We start from the raw sequence: 24,433 nt of genomic DNA, 5'->3' as shown, positions 1-24,433 counted from the left end.
GATGTGGTGGACTTCCTTGTATCACACAGGAGCAGACTGAAACTGTCTGAACACATCAGTGCACTAAGAAAAGGCTTGGTCCAGCCCTCCCAATGTGTCTCTGTAGCCGTCATCACCACTACAAAAGACCCCACAGTCCGAGCCTTCCCTATCAAGATTACATCAGGAAGATTAGTTTGGTAAGAGGACAAGTGAGGGGGAAGGAGCAGGAGAGGCAGATCCCCTGCTTACACACAGTGCCACAAACTTCAGCAATAATTTCAGCCTGTCAACTGAGCTGAAAGTAGCTTTGCGTATATACTGAAAACTACGAAGGGAGACCTTCCCACAGTGCATGAACAGTTGGCTACACTTAAATAATTGAAAAGAAATGGGACTGTATCTTTCATACACAGAAGTTGAGGGTAAATATCATCCGAAGAAGGAAAAAATGTAAGGTCTAACCAGAAAGCTATACTAAATATACAGTTGTAAAGATTGCATTTTCAGCTTCTAAATTTGCCAATCCTGTCCTGTTTCTGAAGTTGCTATTTGTAGTAGACTCTTGGAAATAAGGCAGAGATTTATTACTAAGAACAGCTAAACAAAACTGTTAAATGATGACTTAACCCAGAGGGAGGCTCTGCCTCCCATTCTGTCCAACTTCTAGCACCAGACAGACGTACTTTTTCTGATCTGGAGGGCTGGAGCTTCTTAAAGGTTCACTCAGCCTCCAGCTGTTGATCCAAAGGGACATCCTGTGTAGGGAATTTATCAGAAAGGGGCTGGATGCTTTTGAAAACTCTAATACTTGAAATTCTAAAAATATTTTTGTGCTTTGGCCTCTCCTGTTACAGTGTTTAGTGTTTTTTCTACAGTTCACTATGTTGTGATCTTACAGAGATTTTCCTCCCATTGTTGATTTGGGCATTTTTTTCAGTATGTCCTAGAAACTACTGGACTGAAGACACCTGAAGTTTGTCATTGTCCCTGCAGTCTTCCTCTCTCAGCTAAACATTTTTAAAAGATTGATTTTTCCTGTAAATAAATTTGCCATCTTATTTTCATTGTGGGTTCCAAGACATATCTTGGGAAAGCTGCTTCTGATTTGCCATTGCTTAGGTTTCTTCATGAGACACAAAATCATGCGCACCAAAAGGGTTCATGACAATTAATATGCATGGAAATTTCCAGTCAGAGATGTAGTGACTTCTCAGTGGCATAGGCCATGAGGACCAATCTGTGCCCTTGCTGTCCTTCTACTTCCTTCTGTTCTGTTGAGGTTGTTTTATGCCCAATGAACTTACATCAGGATTTTATTGTTTCCACTCTTACATACATGCCTACTGCACACTTAATCAAATGCTGCATTTATAGGCACTTTAAAAGCACAGCTCAAGCCTCCCCTACACTGTTCCTGATGTAGAGCTGGTACTACTTAGTTTCAGAAATACAAAAACCAATGTGTCAGGACTTTCAGCTATATTACTCCTTTCCTTGGAGCAGTCATTGAGAATTCAGACACCACCTTCTTAACTGCAGTAATTGTGAGGTCCTAAATCTCTTGGTTCACAACAGCAAGAAATACTTTTCCGAATTCTTTTTCACAAAGAAAATGGCATTTGACATCAATACTGTCATATCTATCAACATCAGTTTTCAATGTTATTTTTGTAAACTTAAGATCAGCATGTAGACAAGTGTCAAAAACAGACCGTGAAGTTGTGGAAGGAACCAGAGTATGCTCTTTATCTAAATGGAAAAAAGCAAGCAGTAGTTTTTGCACGCTTCTGGTGCTCTCTGGTAAGGTGGTAAACAGGAAGATAGTCTGCTTTCACAGAGGTTTTATTGTCCTCTCAGCTTTTATGTGAGGATAGCACCTGGTTACTAAAATCCACAGAGATCTTGTAGAAAACTGGAGGATATTTTCATATGTTCTAATGAAATTTAGCACTTAACAAAAAGTAATCATTCCAAAACTGAAACCTTCCCAATAGGCTACTAAATAATATTATCCCAATGTCACATATGAAGACACTAAGGCAAAAAGATTAGACACTAAATTTCCAATAGTGGCTTCTGAGAACTGGGCTTGGAGGGCTATCTTTAGTGCTCAGGTGTTAACCCTCCAAAATGTGGCTTCTGTTTTCCCTCCTTACGGGAACTTGCTTGTGAGTGTTCAGTATTTATGGCAATCAGGTGGAGAAATGCAGGAAGCAAATTAAGGGCTGAAAAGTAAAGATTATAAATGGCTCTCCTCAGGGCACAGTGCAGAGAGTCAGAGTCTGACAGCAGATCCTGGCCACTGGCCTATGTTTATCCTTGGCCAAAAGCCACTTTGGCCAGCTCAGCTGCAAAGCTCCTGCTGGGGAGTGTGTAGTAGTCACAGTGCTATCACTGACAGTCTGAAAAGCAACATTACCCACAGCTATGGACAGTTCACGCAGGATGCTGGGGATCTTGGCCAGGAACCGCAGCCCCACAGCAGTAGTAAAGAACTGAGAAAGAGCCTTTATCTTCAGGAAAATTAAGTGACAATCTTCTTCATGGCAGTTACTTTGTGTGATTACTGTCTGGGGTAGGAAATGCATAGAGCTGCATTGGATAAACTATCCGCCAGCTGAGATTAGCTCTTCCTTTGTCTCCTTGATCCTCCTTGTCCTCCTGTCTCCTCAGTCTCCTTAGAGGATGGAAGAGAACAGGCAGAGATTTTGGAGTTGCAGTACCGCTCTGCCATCCCAAACAACAGAAGAGAGACTAAACAAGCTAATACATAAAGAGCATGTTCCAGCTGCTCTCCTGACAGGTTTTGTGACTTCTAACTGAACTCATCATATAATACCTACAGCAATAGTCACTGAACAATGACTGTTACCACATAGGAGAGCTGCAGCCGTTCTCACAGAGAATGGTTTTGTTTCACACCCTCTAGCTGATCCAAATCGAAATGCTGCTGCCCCCTAGTACTGCCCATGCAGGGACAACAAATATGGTACATGAGGTCAGCACAACCTTTCTTGGGCAGCACTGCTTGGTAAGTACCTCAGCACATCATTTTCACCCAAACAAGATGGTGGGTGACCAGCACTTCAGATTGCAGAGCTGTATTTACAGGTTAACCATAGGAAAGTGCTGAGGAGGCTGGGGGGGGGTGTCATGTTCTCCATTTGTAACAAATGGAAAACTCTTGCAGTAAAATCTAAATCACAAGTTTCTTTGTTCTTTTCTTTGACTTGCCTTTAAGACTTAAAAGGCCAGGGCTAACTGTCTTCTGTGAGCTGAACCAAAATCATCAAGTCAAACCACAGAGGCCACTGGAAAGCTATAGGATGAGTTCAGTTCTTACTGACACACTCTGTTTCAGTCAGCAGTCTACTCTGAAGTTTCTTGTATTACTGTGCCACCCAGATACATGCAGTCATGGAAATAAAATCCACATTAGCATAACTCCCTTGTTTAACGCCCTAAACTCCATAATCCTAATTTACTAACCCAAACGTTGGGCTAAATTCAACAGTTGGGCCAGTTCAAACTAACAAGTACAAATTGTTTCAAGTGATGACTTAAATTATCCTAATTTAAAACGTGAATAAAGCCTGAAGAATTTCCTTTCTGCACTAACCTTCACTTGTTTATGGTTTTCTTTGAATATGCCATTACACAAGTAGAAGCTTTACTTATCTCCTGGCCCATCTTCTCAACTCTGTCAGAACATCAAGCTAATTCTCACATTCATGTGCATTTCTGCAAGTTTACAATCTGCAAGAGTGTGACAGATTCTGCATTCCACACTACAGAGTTTGGGGTTTTTTTCTGTTGGTTGCTATGCATAACCACATTGCATTATTTAACTGTGTAACAGTATTACATTGACAGTCACATTGATTTTCTATTCCAAACATTCTTCAAGAAAAATTTTAATTCTTCAGCTGCCTGAAGCTGAGAGATATCAGAGATCTGTGTCAAAATGTTCTCTAAATAAAGAGACCTTCAAAGAAATGCCACCACAGGTGTGAACTACTTCCTTTCAAGCACATCTACCAACAATCTCAATCCTAGAGTTAGTCTGAGAAACCGACTCTCAAGCTATTTTTAAATATATTTTCATAACAGAAATCATATCTCAGCTCAAGAGAGAATTTTTAGAGAGAAAAGCATCGTAGTGACATTTTTTATTTGGCAGCCATCTGGATTTCTTCGAGTCTGAATTCTGCTGGGGAATATTCCTTTCTTCTGCTAACGGGAGACCCCTGAAAGTAGTCAGCACTGACCCTCCAGCTGTTGAAATCTTATCCACATGGTAGGATGAACAGTGTTAACTCCTCAATGCCATCAACACACAGTAATGTGATGCATTATTGGAAATGATAACACACCGCATTATATGAACTCTCAAACAGCTATGTCACAACATCAAAATGGCTGTAATTAGTTCCAGTACATCAGGGTATGGTGGTATGGGGTACCACCTCAGTGTAATGACATGTATTTGTTCAGGCGTTATTTTTTTGGACTAAAACTGTCAGTCTGTCATTTTTAAACGGATTACCCAATCTTCCTGGGCAGGTCTCCCAGAGTGTGTAGCCTTGTCTGTACAGTGAGTAAGAAAATATTGAATACTTTGTGATGTGGGGTGGTTGGGTGTTTTTTTGTTTTGTTTTTAATGGTAAAGGAGTGTCAGCTGAATGCTGAAATTCTAGGAAAACAAAACCAGCTATCTCAGATCACCAGTTCACTTCTGCTGTGTACTCTGAAAAAAATGTCGCTTTCTTTATAAAAATGGTATGTTACCTTCATTTATTTCAGCGGCGTTCTCAGTGGATTAGTAAGAGACATTATTTGTAAATCAGAACTTTCTTCCTGAGGCTTACACTTTCCACCCCAACCCTCTGCAAAGAGGAAACGGTAGTGCCTAGTTTGGCACAACAGAGCAGCCATAGCAACAAAATGGAAGGAAAGATGACAATATACTGAGCTCTGAGTCCAGTGTCCCATACAGAGGCACTCTGGAAAGCTGTTGCCAAGGGGGAAGGAAGGAACTGAGGAACAACCACAAGATGCCACTTTTCCATGGTGAAGCTCACAATGTGATTTGAGCTAAATCAAGATCTTCAAGGAGGTATTCACAGTAGTTGTGGAAGCAACTATTGCCACTGGATCCTAAGTGACTAGCAAATAAATCAAAATAAGATATTCACGAGAGGTAGCAGCATGGTCTCTGACTCGATCTGATTATTTTTCAAGAATATCTGCAGGGTTATCTACATACAAAGAAACAAACACCAGAACACAGTTCCAGTTTCTGCAATCAAAAATGGGAACCTGCTTTCCAGGCAGAGCCAGAGGAGATTATTCCTTCTCTGCGCATTGTGGTCCTAACAGTGACTCTCCCTTTTCTTGTGGATTCCTGGCCACCTTCTGCTGTGAGCATATACTGATTTTCACACCACCCGTTCATACTAGCCAGCACCAACATAGCTGGCTCAGGCACCACCTCAGGAACGTGTTCTATATACATGTGAACTGTTTAGCATTGTACAGCTGTGCCATATAGTGCCAGGACTGTGCTAACAGTTTTGACTTGCTGGGAATACTTATCCAAATTAAATTAAGATCCTACTGGCAAGTACTCTTAATAGCCTCTAGCAAGAGTTTAAGAAAGTAACCAATAAATACGTTTATGAGAGAGTGGAATGTCACTGAGCAGCAGGGCACGTGACAGTAAGATGTACTGGGATCTATAAAAGAGAAACCATTTAGGGTGTGATTTGTGTGGTTGGCTTAAACAGCAAAAAAAAATGCAAATTCCATTATGCAAAATATTCTTTCACTTTGCAGTCAGCATAACTGGAAATACAGCTAGTGGCATAAGCCAGCATTGCCTCAGACTGCAGCCGTCCTCTCCCAAGCTGCAGGGAAATCTTTTGCTATTCATTCTTGTTCCATTAGACTCTAATTGCACTAAAGTCCACCTGTTATACATAAGATGTGACTACTTATTTAACTGTTCGTAATTGATTTACTTATATCAAAGTAGCATCTAGACATTCCAGTGAAGATTTAAATCTCATTGTGCTTCTTACTGTGCAAATACATTGCAAGAAATAGACCCTGTAATCCCAAAATTTAGAACTGAAATAAGCAGGCTACACATACAGTAGCAAGAGTAACAGCAGCAGTGAAATGAAACAATTTGGTCAAGGTGCTACAGCAAAGATGTCTCGGTTGGTTTCTTGATTCAGCCATACATATTGTTAGTAGTTTTCTGAAATTGAAAATATGATGCCCATTTGCAGTTAATGACTGAAAATGGTGGTATTCTCATGTCATTATCCATTAATATCAGTCACTCTGGTTATCAAAACAGGTCAGCAGGAAATGAAGCTTACAGAGTAGCAGGGTGTGGTTTTTCCTTTTATCTCCTTGCTTCAGATCCTCCAGCTGTAAAAGAAAGATATGTTATTTGGAGAAAGGAAGGCTAAGCTATCCATTTCTGATATTCATGAATCAGAAAGAACATTTGCTAATAGCATGTTGTAAAATGTGCCCATTTCTCCACAGAACTATGGTAAGAAAATCATAAAAGTCATGAACTTCATTCCCCATTGTGTTTTTCTTTATGTGAGCTCTGCGAAACAACATTCAGGAATGAAATAAATGGTGCTTTAAATGACACTTTGATGAAACCATTCAAGTGTGAAAGGTCTGCTTTCTCTTTCTTACACCTCTGGTGGTTGTTTTCCCTGTAGCACTACTCTCTTGCGACCTTTTAATTCTCAAATAGACTGAAACTCTTCATATTATCATTGCAACAGGGTCTTACAAATAAGACGAACGTCCTTGCTATTTGATTTCCATAAGCTTATATTGTCATATTCTCATTTTATCTGAATGTGGGATTTCATCAGTGTTTTACAGACATTGCATATGCACTGCTTGTCCTTCCTAGTTATGTACTGTGCGTGCAATTTCACCTTTCTCACTGTTAAATGACAGGATGGATCTATTAACACAGATACATACAATCCGTGTAGTGCTGATAAGCCCTTTTTAACTCACTAACTTTTCCACCCTAGGAGGGGGCTGCATTTTAGCAGTGGATAAAATATAATCATCACATATGCATAATTCCTCAGGCTTTCTCTAAGTATTAGCTATTTTTAAATTAATGGTAACAGCCTGTGCTCCTCCAAACATGTCAGCAATGTATATAAACTAAGAAATCCACATTCTTTCAACAGTTACATAGCTTCACTATTTCGAAGGAACTTTTACACAGAGTGCTCTTTAATCCTCCTGCAGAGCATCTCTTAGCTCTTACCTCATCCCCATTACTATTTTTAGAAGCCAGAGATTTAAAGGTATTCTCTTAAATGGAAGATTGCATTTGGTGTAGGAAAGATTCAACAAGGCCAGTTGAAAAACATAGCTACTTGGATTCTTGCATATGCTAGTGTGAAATCACTGTAGAGGCACATTGGGCCAGTCAGAATTAACTAAGTGATTTAGCTTCAAATGTTCTGGTCAATTTTAAAATGACATTTGTAGAGCTCTGGGATGCTGTTGGACTGCAAAACATAGCGACAGATAAGGGCAGCAGGGCTTTCAGAACCCTTTTTATCTCATGTCACAAGAGCCTCAAGATATATTTAGTATAAATTCTTGATGTTTTGTTAATATTATAAAGCATTTTAAGCATTTTTCTAAATATTTGAGATTTTTAGAATTTTAAAACTCTTTTTTTACTCATTTACACTCCTGAGGTGAAAAGAAAAAAGAAATACATGACAGACCCATTTGCAGCAATGCTTACATCAGTATTTGTATTAGAGAAGAGCATTACAAGAAGTAAAGAGGAAATACTATAATCAGCACCCACAAGCTTTGAATGATTTAATGTAGAAAGTGAAAACAGAAAGACCAACATCTTTTTCCCAAAATATTTCTCGTCCTCTTTAGGACAAATTCCAATTTGTATCTGAACAATATTTCCAATGTAGTTCAAGTGTTTATATAAAAAAATCACCAAAAAAATATATTTTATGTTCCCTGGTGCTTTTAGAAAAAAAGTTTCTGTCACAGAGTTTGAGGCTTAAGGCCAGCTAGAAAGTGTGGCAGCTGCTCAACAACTATTCGAGGTGAACTGTAGACAGAGGTACTTTTATACATGGAAATTCACCCCTCCCTTTTCTAACCAGAAAAACAGGCAAGGTGCCAGGAGCTACAGGCTATGAGCATGTTTTTGAAGGGGGAATTCACCTGCCAAATCATGAGATCCCTGAGGACTGCACGACCTTCCACACCCTCTCTTCCAGAATATACTCTGAAACAGCTCTGCCTGTGCTGCAGCCTGGAAAGATTAGAAACTGTGACCTATTCCCAAGGTCCTTCCCTGGACTTTCCTCACTAATGTTATTTGACCCTGTTCTACGTCCTGCATAATAATTCTCTATGCACATACAGAGAGGCCTATCATGCAGCTATGCTACCGACAGCCTCTCTTACCATAGATTGAAATGGTTCAGAAACCCCTATGGCAGGTTTCTGAACTACATTGGCTTCAGTCTGTTCAGAACTGACATAAGACCTTATCTGGATGAAACAGCTGATGAAAAACTAATAATTATTTAACCACAAAGTTTAGATTAACACTTCTATTTTATTTCTTCTCTGTACTTTCTAGGCTGGGAACAGAATTGTTTCACTGCAAATGTAGTAACCTGGCTGCTGACAACACTCCTTAAAACAATCTTACCTAGGTACAACTTGAGAGTGGGCCACAAAATGTGTAGTGGAAAGCAGCAGTTTTTCTTCTTTCTGACATTACATTACAAAGGTGAAGTACAGCACCATCCTCATCACCCTTAACAGTAAACCACTTCAATGTCTACATAACTTCAACATATCTTCACCGGTTTCACAACACTGCTCAGTGCCTGGGAAGTTTGTGCTTTCCAGCCTTGCAATTAGAATATAAATCCTGTATGTTGCAGCAGAGGGTGTGGAAGCCAGGCCACTGACACAAAGCACCACCAAAGCTGTAGAGTTAGTCTTTATAATTTAAAGCTTCTACAAGCCCCCATAGTATGCAAATTTGGCACTCTTTCAAACCAGGAGAAAAACTGCAGATAATGTTGTTTTGTTTTGCTTTTTTAACAACTCTTATTATCTTGGAATTGAGCACTATTTTGCTCTTCCTGTAAGCTGGAGCAGTTGTTTGTTTCCTGAATTGTAATTGTCAGACATGGTTAGCATGGTTTTCATGAATGCAGAGCTGTAAGAGGCAATAGAGAAGACTTTGAGTACTTCTTCAGAGCAGACTGGCTGTCCAGAGTACGCTTCTGCTTTTATGGCATAGTCGAAGCAACACGAGGTAAGATGATGAACAGTGGCATCTAAGAGATCTCTGGGATCATCAAGAAGTGCAACCATCAAAGAAACCCCTTATGAAACATATTATTCCAGTGGTATCTTGTTCCATTATAGCCCAAAAAAAGAAATCAGCATTCTTTGGAAATGTGCTGAATGTGAGGAAAATGGAACATTCTTCCCCATCTGCTGGAAATACTCTAAAGTAAATAAGGATGTTAAGTACTGGGCAGAAATACTGGAAGTAATTTTTTAAAATAACAAAAAAGCAGACGCCAATGGAGGCCCGTAGTTGTCCTCCTAGGCTTAGCACTGGAAAGAAATTATGGTTTGGGAAACTAAATCTACAGATAGCTGCCAGATGGTTAATCATGGTTAGTGGAGAACACAAAGGGCTTTGCTTGATGATCGGGGCTTAGCAAAATAACAGATGTCCCAAAAAAATGAAAATTTTACAGGTTCTGAAAGGTCTGGAGTCAGTAAATTTATACAGTCTGGCTCACAATTCAAACCCTTAATTTAAATGCATGTCAGACCCCACTTAAATGTTGATTGTTGCCTAGGAAATAGAGGCTGCTAGGAAAAACCTCAACAAACTTGAATCTGAGGGGAACAGGGTTTGACTCTACTACTAGTATACCACAACCAACATTAGACTAAGATGATAAAACTATCAATTCTCATTCTTGTGTTATTAGTTGGTTGGCTAGGAAGCATTTCCCATACCAGCATTAGACAACAGAACATTTGCTGTACCTACTATAGTCACCTCAGGTCTTTAGATACTTTACAAAAGTAGGCAAGTACTATCATCGGCAAGAATTCAAAGAAGTGACCTAGGAAATAGAACACATTCATAATAATTAGAGAAATATGTTTGTTTTTCACAGGAGAGTGAGTTGTATGCCCATTTTACAAATGTAATCAAAAACTGACAGGAACCCCAGTTTTAGTGCAAGAAATAGAGAAGACTGAAATGTTGAAATTTGGTGGGGTTTTAGAGCAATTTATTGCTTAAAGCAACTTATTTGAAGCAATTTATAACATTCTTTGTGTAAGGTAAATAATAAAATATATTTTTTCTTTTTCTTGCAGAAGCTAAAATTTATACACTACCCAAAATATGGTTGACAGGGCCACAATGTGCTCTGTATCTCTTCAATAATCTTGTTACTTGCCTTTTCCTCCTTTTTACCTTGACAATTTGTGGCCCTTTTCAGACAACTTACTTTGCTGCTATTATCCCTAGTTCTTTTTTTAGCACTAGGGTTTGACTCGAATAGGAAGTGGAGTTGCTGTGTTTCCTCTCCTTTCAAGCTGTGTGTATGTCAGTCAGTCAAGCAGTAAGCGTCCTGTGCTTGTTTTCTTGTTTTTCATTTCACTTCACCATTATATTGGAGCTTCTTTTCATAAAGGAATTGACACTAGTGCTGTCATCGATGTTTCAAAAATCAAGATATGTTTCAAAAATCAACAGTAACTGAAAAGATACACACTGTAAAAAAAGTACTGTTAAAGGCTCAAAATGTAGACCTCTGTTACCGTGACTTTTCTTTACATTTTTGGTTAGATCTCAGTTACTCACCTAGGTAGCCTATTTTTGGAAAACTGAAGATGAAACCTGACCTTGTAAAAGACAATGGAAAAAAATGTAACTTCAGCAAGATCAGAATTTCCCTCTACTTCTTCTTTTATACATTAAGCTTTTCCAATGAAACTTTGTTTTTCAGTCTCCATTTGTACATGGGCAACTTTCACAAAACATTATTTGGGCATTACATTTTTTGTGCACACAACAGATTAAATTCCCTTGCAGAAAATGAATTCTGTCTCCCAGAGTGGTGTAACTTTCTGTCTCCATTTTAGACTCATCTGCAAAAAATTAGTTACACAAAACTAGCACATATAGATCGACCTCATTTAACACAGATACACTGCATTAACAGCATAAAGTTTCATATGGGATAAGAAGGTTGCTGCTTAAGTAAGGATTTCTCTTACTAGATATCGGCTTTATATATCCTAGAACACTTTTTCTCCTCAGTTAACTTTAACAACATGGAAAAAAAAGATACTACTGGATCTTGAAATAACTGCACTTTTGTATAGCAGTATTTTATAAAGTTTCTGAATAGTTAAAGATACTTTCAGAATGATCCCATATGCCTGTAGGTAATTCAAAACATCTTGCCTGTTATAATTGCAAATAAGTATTTTCTTCTTATTAATTTCTGAGCAGCAGCCTGTCTTAAGAGCACAGTGACAGGTTTACTTCCACTTCTTCATAAGTCTGAGTTTTGTCCTCCCTAAAGTTACTTTAGAAGGGGATATGAACTTCACTTTAAGTATGGGCTATAACCTCTAAAATATTTTAACTGGTGCGTTAAGTCAAGTTGCAAGTTAAAGATGAAATAAGATAATTCTTATGACAATTCATATTCTTGAGTATTTTCCTGTAAATCATTACAAGTTCATGGTACTGATTGCTTAGGTTCCATATAAACAAGAGGGGTTAGTAGACGTCAGCAGAACCCTGCAGAATTTGACAATGAGAGTCCAGTTCAACTGTTATTGAACTCAACAGTAAATTCCTGTTGATTTAAATGAAATCAGAATTAGGATTAATATACATTCATTCTCATGCTTAACTTTGTAATAGTAGCTGAAGATTTAATTCCTCAGAAAACATCCTCACGCTACAGGGTCAATAATAAAACACTCGTTAGCTTTGCTGGTCTAGAATTTCATCAGTAAGTTTCACTTCACAGTTCAGGAACCAAATCAGCTTGCCCTTAATATGATGAAAATCTAGCTATGATTCTTCAATATATTCATACTATCGAGATGACTTCACGTTACTACCAATGACAACACTGAAAACATACTGGTCATGTTGACTCTGACTAGTTTTGGGGAAAAAAAAAACAGTCGTAAGGTTATTACCAACAGAACTTTCTCATCTAAGAGCCAGAATCCATGCTATGAAAAGGCATTCAGAAATCCTAAATCATGACCTGAAAAGCTTCTACTTAAGATTTTTTTTTGCAGTAACTGTTGGAGTATTATGTTAGGTTACATTCCTTTCCTCAAGAAAAGCGTAATTGATTAATGAGCAGGCAAAAAGTTGTTTCTTGAGCTGGCTGGAAAAGTACCTTCTTACAGCATAGCACATACTCACAAATGATATAAAAAGTATGTCAGTTACCACTTTAGAGCTATCAAGCTTACAGTCTGTGAGCCACTAAGCCCGATCTTGATCTGGATCCAGCTTTGGATAATTAACTTCTTCCTGCCTGCAAAATTCCCCTACAGAATCAGCTGGATATAATTTAAGGCTTCACATTATTGAACAATTGTTACATTCACTCCAGACATGGCTGAATTCAATCATCTGTAAAAGGGACTTCTTACACACAGAAATGAGACTGAACTTTCTGTCTTCAACCCAGACTTTTTTTTTTTTTTTTTTAAGGCTGTGGACAAAGAATTACTGCTTATAGAGAAAAGAACTGTGTGAACGCTGAGAATAGTTTCCTCTCATCCCTCAGATACAAGGGTCAGCAACTTGTAAAGAATTATATGTCAGATTGTATTTTTCTTTTCTAAGTCAGTGGTTGAACTTGCTGGAAGGAACTCAGCAGGAGCCAGGAACTGCTGCTTCCCAAGGGGCAAGATCCCATCTGTATGTGAGGTACTAGTTTCTGGCTGCCACCAAGTCCTAACTCAGGCAGTGAGGGCAGCAGCTTGTTAATCACATCTTCCTTTTCTTCCCTGTCTGTATCTGCTCCTAGTACTTCCATCTGTGGCAAGGGTTCCCATAGATCACAGGCTGTGATACCAGCCCATCGTATGAAATTTGCCTCCTGACACTGAGACATGCCCTGGACGATACTAAATAAAGCCAGATGCAACAGTCAGAAGGAAATGTAGTGGAGCAAACAAGGAAAAAATAATTTTAAAAAAAGCTCTAAAGGAAGACAAGGCAGAAAAGGAGACCGTGACACCTAAAACACTGCAGGAGAGCAGACAGACAGCAACTACCAGGTCATTCCTGAGAACACCAAATGTCCTAAGAAACCTTGAGCTACAAATAACCTGCAAAGCAACTTTAGGCCATAACTTACACAACATTTGAGGAGCTTTCCCAAGGGTGGGAGTGGTACACAAAGGGACTATACACCAGCTTTTGTCAAAATGAGATATGGAATACATCTTTACACTAAAAATGTAATCGCTCCAAAGTAGATGGGTGCTTATTGTGAATGTATTGCTGTATTTCCAGGCATTAATGGTCATCTGAGTCTCTATAAAATGTGCATATTCTCAGTGATGCACAATCACACTTGTAATAAGGTATGCATAAATGTAACATTAAAAAAAAATCTAAAAAGACATATTGAATATATTCCAGTAACCCTATAAATAGCACGTATTGGACAGTACATGGACTAATAGCCCAATCTTCAGTGATAAGCTAATGATTACCATAGAATTGTAAAATAATTTAGAAAGAAAGCTCTGAAGACACTGTAGTCCAACCCTCCCCTCAAAGCTCATATTATCCACCATCAGCCCATGGGAGAACAGTGCACTCAACATATCCAAAGATGAGATTACCAAACTTCACCCTAACGTTTTTCCAACATTTAATTTAAAAGAACCTGCATATACTATTGCTGTTACATGTTGACATGCATGTGATATACAGTATGAACCTGCCAACAGGAACCTACCAGGAGAATGTCAAAGTAATCTGAGAAATTTTCATCAAATCCAATGTATTAAAAGTCATTTGTTAATGGGTCCTTTTGATTCAAGCTTATCGGGCAATTAATGAGTGACATCATAAGAATTTACAAGCATTTCTGAAATACATTTATTCACATTGCTAAGGACTGCACACAAAATATCAGGACAGTGAAAATGTTAATGCCTCTTGTTCAACAAACTATCATTGGTGAATGAATCATTCTTTTAGTTGAGATTGATTATCACAGACAGTCATATAATAAAATTCAATTTCAAAAGCTCAATACTTTACGAGCTATAACTTTGGTGCAAGTACTAGCAAGCAGTTTCATACTGTCCTTCAGAAAGGATCTATTCAGAAAAAGCACTAAAATACAAACAGGAGCAGCCTACGTGTTTCAGGATATATTGATATTGACATGACTTGAACCTCATCTTGAGTACATACATATCTCCAAGAAGATTTGCTCACTGCTTAATTAAAAATATATTTATGTCAGCCTTTACAGGCTGAATGATAAGTGGCTCCAATTACAGAACTTTCTTCTGAAGAGCAAAAGAAAAGAGGCAGGAAAGTGACAAAGAAAGGAGAAGACAAGGATAATGTAAAGAATGGGGGAGCATTAGTCTATGATTACGATAATGATTTGGTTTGTATGTTACATCTCTCACCACTAATGTTTGTCTGCCATTTTCTTTGATCTTTTAGGATCCCTGATTCAGAAGGTCTGCATTTTTCCACACATTTATACACCAGCAAGACAATGAGCTCCTAGTCCAGGCTGGGAAATTTGAGTGCTGCAACAAAATCAAAAAGAAATCACAAAAACTACAGAACTCTGTTCTTGGAAGTTAAAGCTTCATTACAAATATTCATACCAGAATTTCAAGTAACAATGACAATTTCTAAATTGGGGCCTTGGCTCTAGAAAGAATGCTTCACAGCTCAGTGTAGGAGATGCTTTCAGGCTATGATTCATATCTCTCTGGCTTATCTCTTAAAGCAAGCTTTTACTGCTGTTGGCACTACAGAGGAGTTTCAGTACTGAGAAACTAGGCTTGATTTTGCTATGGCTTATGCATGACCACCATCCTTTTTGTTTCCTAAATTCTGATTGCAAAGCACTTGTTACTGCAGGTGGTGAGACAAGATGAAAAGGAACTCTGTAATTTCAGATTTTTGGCAGAATTTGGTTTGTTATATAGCTGAGTGATAGTATAAATAAGGCACACAAGTATTCTTATACAATTAACCTTCTCCTTAAGATAACCCTTAGAAGGAATTCTTTTGACAGGCTGACGCTGGACAAGTTGTAAATATAACAGCTGTATTTAAGGTAATGCTAAAGGGAGCAGAGAAAAGAGGAAAAGACCTGAAAGTAAGGTTGGCAATGGAAGATGAGAAAAAGAGCACAAGGAGATAAAAGGAAGAACTCTTAATAAATGATAAAGAATAAGGGTAAAGTAGAGGAAGAGGAAAATACAGATCAGCGAGACCAGAAATGTAAAATGCAAAGTAGATCCTCAAAGGTAGTGCAGCATATGGGGCAAAGATCTTTATCTGTATCTTTGTACCATATATAAAGTTGCAGTATGAATTGGCTAATACAAATCATTATTGTTTCTTTTATTTCCCAGTGAATGCATACGTTTCCTAGGTACCTAAATATATTGTTCACTCCAGATACAAATTATTTAAGACCTGTAGATGATGGCAGCTATATCACAGTCTAGTATGTCTTAGCAATGGGAAATTATTACCAAAAGCCCATATTCTCCTTTGTTCTCTTCCATTCTGTTGCTTATTTCATTCTATATACAACCCTTTTGTGCTACAATTTCATGTACAAATTCCTATACTCCTTCTTGTATCTCTTAGTTACATATTCACACACAAATACACCTGGCATGCTGAATTTTGTCACTGTTTTTTCAATTATTCCTATTCTCAAGTCTTCATTCCTTCATTGTATGAAGTTGTTACTCTTTCTCATGAATGCACTCACTTTTGGTGACATTACCAGTAAAATACTCAGAACTGAATATATTTTTCTACGCATAGCCTTAACTGCTCTGAATAGCATCAGTCAATTTAACTGTAAGGCAGCAGTGAATGAGGGGTTCTCTAATACAGAACTTGGCTTCAGTTTTACTGATAAGAATGTACTTACCCATGAGTCCCACAGCCTTTACTTGTAGCAACAGGCTCCAGCCTTTTGTGTTTTGTAACAGCTCAAGCAGAAAACTTCAAGCACAAAGCTGTCAAGATCCCTTTTTTAAAATGTGTCACTTGAAGGCAATTAACTATATATCATTGCTGATAGCTCTCTTCCTGGAAATCAAGTGGTATCTCACTGTATTGATTTCTGTCTAACAGTAGGTATAGCGTGGAAAAATACAAAAAAGATTTGTCAGTAGTTTGCCTGTAGCAGATTTCCTCTCTGTAACCTCCATATACACTTTGTTCAGTATGTCTCTACAATCCTACACTGAGAAGACACAAGTTATAGTATCAGAAAGCCAATGTTTCCAACCATAACAACAACTTAATTCATACACAGCATGCTACAACAGAACAGGTCTTCAGAAGCTGGGTGTCACCTCAATATGTGAATTCACAGGAAGCAAATTTATTGTTCTTAAAATAAGTCAAGCTGAACTATTTTCTACTGCATACAGCTTCTTATACCACAACCACCCTGGCTGAGTACTTTCCAGTATTAGACAGCATGACTAGCAGTTATGAAACACAGCAACTTCAAGCACAAAGTTGTGGTTGTTGTTACAGCTTCTCTTTGTGTACAGGAATGTGCTAGCTGGTATACCACTGCTTAAGTTATGGCAATTTTTTTAATGTTGTATTGTTCCGTGATCCTGCTTTCCCTATATAAATTAAGAAGTACACCTTGCACTTAGAGGAAGGATGAAGAGGTCAGCGATAGCTCTTCGTGTTTAGAGTCATTCCACTACCTAAGACCAGCCCTCACACAGACAAGTTTTAGCTTTAGTATGGAGAGCTCCACTGTGTGATGGAGCAATCACAGTGTGGAGCCTGGAGTCAGGCACCCTCTGTGCTGTCCCTGCTATGCTCTGCAGTTGAGGACCAAGAACATGAGCTCCATTTGAAATTCTGTGCCTTGTAAGCCAATTATCATACAACCCGAAGAGGCATGTCATGTGATTTTGTTCTGCACTCACTGGAACGTTGTTACGGCCTGTTCAAAACACAAGGAAGGCCTGAATAATCATGGCCAGTCACAATTTGTCTGACTAGGACTGTTCCCTTGCTCACTGGAAAAGACAGAAAGTGCCACTTACATGTGTTTTTTAAGAGGTCGACATCAGAAAGAAATCCACAATTATATCTATGTAACACAGACTGGCTGTGAATATACATCCTATAACAGGAGACTGAACCATGGCCTTGAGCTTTCAGAATGCCTTTTTCTAGTGCTAGTATCACTTCTGTTAGCCCATATTCAGGCTCAGCTCAGCTGTTCTTCACACACGACCTCATTTTGTCCAAATACTAGATTACCTTGGCAATGAAGGACTGACTTATATTTGCTGGCATATTTGTTATTGGCCATACCGGTTATGAAAGTCTTTGTGGCCAAGTAGGAAAGACAATCCCACTCATTCTGAGGACATCTTCCTCTCCTTTTTAATAATCTTCTGCTACTCCTAGTTGGGTCTTCTTGTCCACTGTCCAAGAGTTCTGCCTTAACCATTTGTCCAAAGAGACGTCTACACTTTGGGCTGTGTATGCCAAATCACTCCAAAGGCTTTTTAGCTGTAGCTCATACTAAACCCATGGGCAGCTCACACATGTGGCATAAGTGACTGCAGCATGTCATAACACCTTCAGCTCATCTTAGCTACCAGTCTGAATCAGCACTTCCTTGCAGTGAACTGCAATTTCACTGTATTACTCATTCTAACTTAAGCATTTTCTATGTTTGATTAATTTTGTCCTTTTCAGTATTTTTATTTTATCTTCACTGATAGTCCAGTTTTGCTTTCTTTGATTTAGAAGCCTTTTCATTTTCCTGGTCTCACTTTTGGCCTTATTCCTCCAGCGAAGGTCAGACCCCTTTTCTTCTGACTGTCCTGCTCACTACCTTTTGGGAAAAAAACACCACCTAGCAACATGTTCCATCAGTCAAAGCTTCCAGCCTAGGTCTAAAATGACATTAGCTGTACAATTTCCACCCCAGAAAAACAAGCAGATTTCTAGGTTCTGCACCACTCTGCCCTCTTCCTGAGAACCACAACAAAATAATTGGGTCAAGTCCTCTTCAACAACACAAAGCTTCCCTGTCAAGCTTATCACATGTGCAGGAGTCAACTATCCCTATTTCTAACTTCTTCCAATGATCACAAAATTTTCCTCAACTGTTGAATCCCAGTTACAGCTCTACAGACCCTGACTGAATTTTGCAAGACCTTGTCCTGAGTCTCAGATTTTAGCAACCTACTGGGCACAGCGACACTAAAGAATGATAGCCCTGTTGCCATATGCATCATTCATTGCTTGGTGCAACAAGTGCCACCAAGTATCAAGTGGACTTGCTTTTGCCTAGGTTGTATATATTTGTTGGTTGCAATAGTGGCTGCTTGGCTCAGTGTACTTTTACCCCTTTGTCACAATGATTACAGACACCTACTTACTCTAGGGAAAAAGCAATATCCTCTAATCTCCCTCAAAAGCAAGTAATTAATTACCAAGCCTGTTTTTTGCTGCCACTGAGCAGCTCATGTGTGGTAAGTTATAAAGCTGGGAAATGCTATAACCTTCACTAAACCATTTCCAACAGTCACATCATGCATTTTTTCCTTGCTGCTGCCTCCCAGCCTGCCTCCTCCCTTCTTCTTCAGGGGACTTTACCATGACTTCATGACCTACAAGACCATGGCTTGAACACAGAAGTCTGCTACTGTTCGCCACCTAGGCCAAAGGACTAGTCCTCTCTACTCTTGGGGAAAAAAAGTGAATCTTCTTACTGTTAAAGAATGTCAGAAGATGGAAATCCATCTTGAGTGTAAGGACACTGAACACCCATATTCGTAAGTTCAATTTCAGGACAGTGATTCAAGCTGAGATAACATCATCACTTCAGCAAGAGGTTTGGATGTGTCACTGAACCTCCCAGATGAATAGTTCTGTATAGTGATTCAGCCATCTCACAGAAAATGTCTTTGACTTGTCATGGGTCAGAACATTGCCATTAAAGGGTCTTGTTGTTCAGCTTCTCCATGACTTTGAAAATCTTTCCAAAAATCTCTGTTCTGACAGTGACCCCATCTCCAACAAAACCAGATGTATCCAGGACTGAGGAATCTTTTCACACCCCTGATGTATCTATGGGACACTTCATGTCCTTATACCAAGATAACAATACATTCCAGAAAGATCTTTTCCTCTCTGTGGCACATCTATTGTAGGATTCATCAGATTTTGCATTCAGTGCAGACTTTGTCACAACTTGTTACAAAACTGCTGAAATGACCCCTAAAGAGTGGTAGAAGTTTGTTCCTAGGCAATCTCCAACAGCATCTCTAAAAATGTCTCTGCTCCTGCAGTCAATCAGCTACCCAGAAACCTTTGCCAATCACTGAATGTTTTTCAAGTGTTACTGCCAATCTCCGTATTCCCACGCTATCCCCTTCTTCCTGGGGCTGAAAAAATAGAGGGTGTGAAGACATGCTCCACCTACTTATATCCTAGCTGTGGATCATGGGAGCTTGGAAATGTGCTGTATGCCATGATCTGAGCACTGTGTTGGAACACAAATTGCATTGTAAATGAGCAGATAGATAGTTCATCTCAAAGACCTTCCAATTCCTGACAATTAACTTCCTTTTATTCTTGCCTCATATATTTAATGAATTCAATAGACTAACTTATTTCATATAGTGCTTAATTCAATGTGCAGACTAAAATGCTGGTTTGCAGGAACATTTTTAAAATGTGGCCAGAATTTTGAATTTCTCTGTGTATTTGAAACTTTAAATTACTGGTGTTTATATTACTTATATATATCAGTACTATACTGCATATACTGCAGCAGTATGCTGTGTATCAGCAGGGAAGAATATAATGCAGTAAATCAAACTAAATAGTCTCTCATCCATGTGCAGAGAAGGCACTTCACAACATGCTTGAAGGCCTTAACTGTTTTCTTTACCTGGGATCCCGAATGTCCTGATTCTATCAAATGGCAGTTGTAATGCTATTAACTTGTTTTTACCTGCTTGCACCAGAAAATGTCTAATGATGTTGTAAGAACAGTCAGATTTTTGGTGTGTTATTGAAAGTACAGTCTGTATATTTTAAAAGGCCACAGTCCCGACAATTTATTTTATAATCCAGGCTACAAGACCCCGTGCCAGAATGTAAGCATTTACAGCTCCCAGGAACCATGTTGTTTACGCCAGCAGAGGTTTTGGCCCAGTGTTTGCGACCACAGTTGAGTTTCACCTTCACCAACAAGATTCAAAACAAAGCGTCTATTACTAGAGAAGATGCTGACACAGAACTAGAAATCACTGCAACATGAACAATCCTCCTGTCAGATTAAAACCCTAGGTTTCGTAAGAATAAAAACAAAACTCAGCCCACTCAGTGATGTAGTGTAATTGTCCAAAACATTCAGTCCTGCCTGTGAAAGAAGGAAAAGATTAATATAAACCACATTTGGGGTAGATGGTGATCATTTAAGAAAAATATATCTTACCATATTTAATGCCACTTACTTCCATTTGCAACACGGATGTCAAATTATTTCCTCTGAGTAGCATAAGGCAAGCCAAACAGCAGCCCTGACTGAGAATTACTGGACTAACAAGATCATCTAAGTGGTCAACAGGGGCTATACAACTGTCTTCAGGTCACCCACAAGGACAGCGGCTACCCCACCATCCATGTCACCATTGCAGTTAGGGCTGGTGGAAAATACAGGACCGACTTGTGCCTGCTGACTGATACCATAGAGAAATGGGACTCAATCTGTCCATAAGGCTATTTCTTTATACTTTTGAGGTATCTTTCCATGCATCTAGAGTTTGCAATGGGTTCTTAAGGGGAGATAAGGTATATAGGCAAGCACACTATCATCACTTTCCAAACCTACAAAAAATCTTTGGGAAAGTCAATCATCTTAGAAAAAGAGCTCACACAATACTGAATACAGCAACTAAATCATTATTATATTAATGATATTTTGTGCCAATACAGAAAAATTAAGTACAATTGCAAACAAATTGTTTTGTTCTTCTGTGCAACTTCAGCTATGTGGAAATAGTTTTACATTGCGTCTATAAATAGCCTATGAAATACAACAGCTCTTGCTTATTTGAAGAGTTACAATACGTGTCATATGTAAGTGAGGCCTGAGACGGGATTGGTTTTGAAGGGGGGGTGTTGTTCTACAAGTTCTGGCAATAAACCAGGAATCGCTTCAGGCTATCAGATTTCGGAATGAGAATGTCACAAGAGGCTTTCTGTGGGCTGGGGGAAGGGGGGAGAGTTGAGTGTCTACTCCTGGAATGTCTATTGACCTTACAGGACACAGAAGATATGCTAAAACAAGATAAAAAGAAACATTATTTTTGCAGTCCCTCTGGTTGGAGCCTGTTTCCACTTAACCTTTTGTTGTCAAACACTGATTTTTTTGAGGGTACTGAAGCAAGTACATCCATACAGACTGGAAATCTACCAGTTATACATGATTCTCAAACTGTAATCCCACATCAACTTAAGCGCAAACACACCAACCATAATCTGAAGAGAAAGCAAAAGTGACAAATTGTAATGCTGAAGTACTTTTTTTCATAATGAAAAAACTGTGAAACTTATTCCCCAGATGTCAGTTGTCCTGATACATTAAGAAGGGTTTGAACACCAAAAACCCTGTAAGAGAAGATGGAAAGGACTGGATCTATTAAGTGCAGAGACCACCAATGGGAGAAGCAGCAACAGTACAAGCATCTAAGGTTGCTATAAAGAGCATCAGCTGTGAGTAGGGACATGAAGTAATAAATTTATTCTGCAGGTTAGATAAATACCTCTCAGAAACTATTTAAGTATAGCCGATTTTGTCTTGAGGAAAGTGGAGGAACTAAATGACCTCTGAAGTGCCCATCCAGTTTTACTCTGTTATGTACAAAATACACAACATTCTTGAAGTTAGTAACAACAATATTTTTGTTGGGGATATTCAGCCATCTCAGCAAGTAAACCAAATATAATCAGAGACTGGTACTAACCACGTGAGAAATAGGTTATCTTCCACTACCTTTTTCCAAAGTTCTTAATCTTTTCTCATTAGCAGCTCATGCCAGCCAGTGTTGGAAACAGGATACTGGACTAGATGCCTTATTTGTCTAGCCAATCTGCCTATTCCTCTAAAGATGCAACGAAAAATATAACATAGTGCATATCCCATTCGAGCCCAAAGATAATCTAAGAAGTAAATGGGCAAAAGGCTAAAGCATATGGCAGGAAGCAACCTGGGCATGCACCAGTAATGTCTGGTACTTTCCTGACTAGAAACAGCCTAGTTTTGACACTCAGTGCAGTGCAAGCTTGTGGATGTGGCACTGAAACATGTTCCTTCTCACTCACGAACTGGAAAAAATTAATCTGGAATGAAGAGGACATCTTAGAACACATGACTGTCTCCCATTTACAAAAGTCATTTTTCAGAGTTACTGAATGAAGAAATGTACAAGGATAACCATCGAGGGAACCCAGAGGCTTCCCTGGATCCTGATCACATGAACGATGTATACTAAGGACCATTTCCTAGCAACCCGGCCTTCCACAGACACCTTTTCTAGGGTCTGCTCTCGGTAACAGCGTTTTGCTAACACCACTGCTGTTTATAAGAGTAGTCTCCAGCCGGCCGTATTCCCAGGGGAGCCTTGCGAAACGCTGGGAGGGCTGCTCGCTCCTCAGGCCTGCCCGGGAGGACAACCCCGCCGCGCCGGCAGCGCAGGCCCGGCCTGCTAAGGGCCGGGAGAAGCTTCCAGAGGCCTCGCCGGCGGCGGCCCGGACAGGGGCCGGCTCGCCTCAGCTAAGGGTCCCGCGGCTCCCCTCCACCGCGCAGGTAAGAGCCGCGGGGGGCGACGGAGGTGACCGCGCTCCCGCCTCCCCGCCCCCCCCCCGGGAAGCTGGGCTCTCCAGCCCCTCGTCTGTTCTTACACACCTTGAAGGGAAAACCCTTCGGGGAGCGTTTCTCCGAGGGGAGGGGGAGCCCAGGCACCGCCGAGAGAGGGGAGGAGCGCCGGGCAGATGGCGGCGGTTGGGCGGGGAGAGGGGGGCACCCGCCTCCCCTCACAGACCGCCGCCGCCCTTCCCGCCCCTCGCCGGCCGCGCGCGCCCCTCGCGCCCGGGATCCTGGCACCGGCCGGCGTGTTACGGGAAGCTCCGCCCCCCGCCCCCTTTCGGAGACGTCACGCCCCCCGCGCGCCAATGGCGGCGCGAGGCGAGGAGGGAAGGGCGCGGGGGGGGGAAAGGAGGAGCGTGACCGGGCGTGGGGCCGTGCGTGCGGGACGGCGGCGCGATGGCGCGGCGCGGCGGAGCCGTTATTTAGGGGCTGTCGGCGGGGCGCGGGGCGCCGTGAGGTGCTGGCGGTAGCGCCGCAGCGGCAGGTAAGGCCGGGGGGCTCGCGGCCGTAGGCTGTCTTCCCCTTCTCTTCGGCCCCCCCTCAGCTTCTTCGCCGCCTCTGTGCGCCTTTCTCCCTGAAGGGGCGTCCGCCGGCGGGGGCCGCGGTGGCCCGTTCGTCGCCTCCGGGCCGTAGCCGGGCTCGGCAAGCCGGGCCGTGCGCCGCGGGCGGAAGGCCGGGGCGGGCGGGTGGGCGCTCGGCCAGGGCTGACTGGGAGACTGGGGGGGAGGACGGCAGCCCTGCGCCACTCGCTTCCCGAGCCGATCCCGAGCTTTCCCCCCGGCGGCGGGGGCGTCCGGCTGCAGTCTTCCGCGCCCCGCGGCCGTGAGCAGTCCTCCCCGGGCGGGGTCCGGCCCGGCCCGGCGGGCTGTGAGGGGGGCGCGGGTGCCTCCGCCCGATCCCCGCAGCGGCGCCTCGCCTCCTCTCGGCGGGCGCTGACGAAGCTGGCCCGGCGGTGGCGCTTAAAGTGCAACATGGCCTCGCCCGCTGCCGGGCTGCCTGGGGCCTCCTCGCTATGGGGGCCTGAGGGGCTGTCGAGTCCCTTTTCTTGCCGGTGTGCGTAGTACCTGCTGCTGGGGGTGCCCCATCCGCAACCCTTCCCCTGTCTTGATGCGGTTTTACTGACCTGCTGGCGTGGCGCGGAGGGTAAGACTGAAGATTATCCGGGT

At 41.0% G+C, this 24,433-nt stretch overlaps 1 protein-coding gene and 1 long non-coding RNA gene across 5 annotated transcripts in view; one reads left to right on the top strand and one right to left on the bottom strand.

The window, feature by feature from the left end:
* Positions 1-4,845: 4,845 nt before the first annotated feature.
* Positions 4,846-23,904, bottom strand: LOC140651494 (uncharacterized). 2 transcript variants are annotated; one of them, XR_012042403.1, is made up of 4 exons: positions 23,307-23,904; positions 16,269-16,467; positions 14,770-14,895; positions 4,846-6,420 (listed from the first exon to the last, which is right to left on the bottom strand). It is a non-coding gene; the product is annotated as an uncharacterized lncRNA (long non-coding RNA). The 2 variants fall into 2 exon arrangements; XR_012042402.1 differs by lacking the exon at positions 16,269-16,467 and having other exon boundaries at positions 23,307-23,903.
* The window catches only part of IL6ST (interleukin 6 cytokine family signal transducer), a 37,920-nt gene continuing 36,615 nt past the window's right edge, over positions 23,129-24,433 (top strand). For 2 of the 3 annotated variants that reach the window (XM_072860997.1, XM_072861002.1), the window contains exon 1: positions 23,610-23,751. The gene's annotated coding sequence lies outside the window, so the exon portion shown is untranslated. Of the gene's footprint in view, positions 23,208-23,609; positions 23,752-24,433 lie in introns of those variants that run through there. The other variant, XM_072861001.1, reaches the window with a different exon arrangement.

Source organism: Ciconia boyciana, chromosome 4 (assembly GCF_034638445.1).
Source record: "Ciconia boyciana chromosome 4, ASM3463844v1, whole genome shotgun sequence".
NCBI classification, from domain to species: domain Eukaryota; kingdom Metazoa; phylum Chordata; class Aves; order Ciconiiformes; family Ciconiidae; genus Ciconia; species Ciconia boyciana.
Note: the sequence above shows the minus strand (reverse complement) of the source record. Positions and strands in the feature narration are given on the sequence as shown.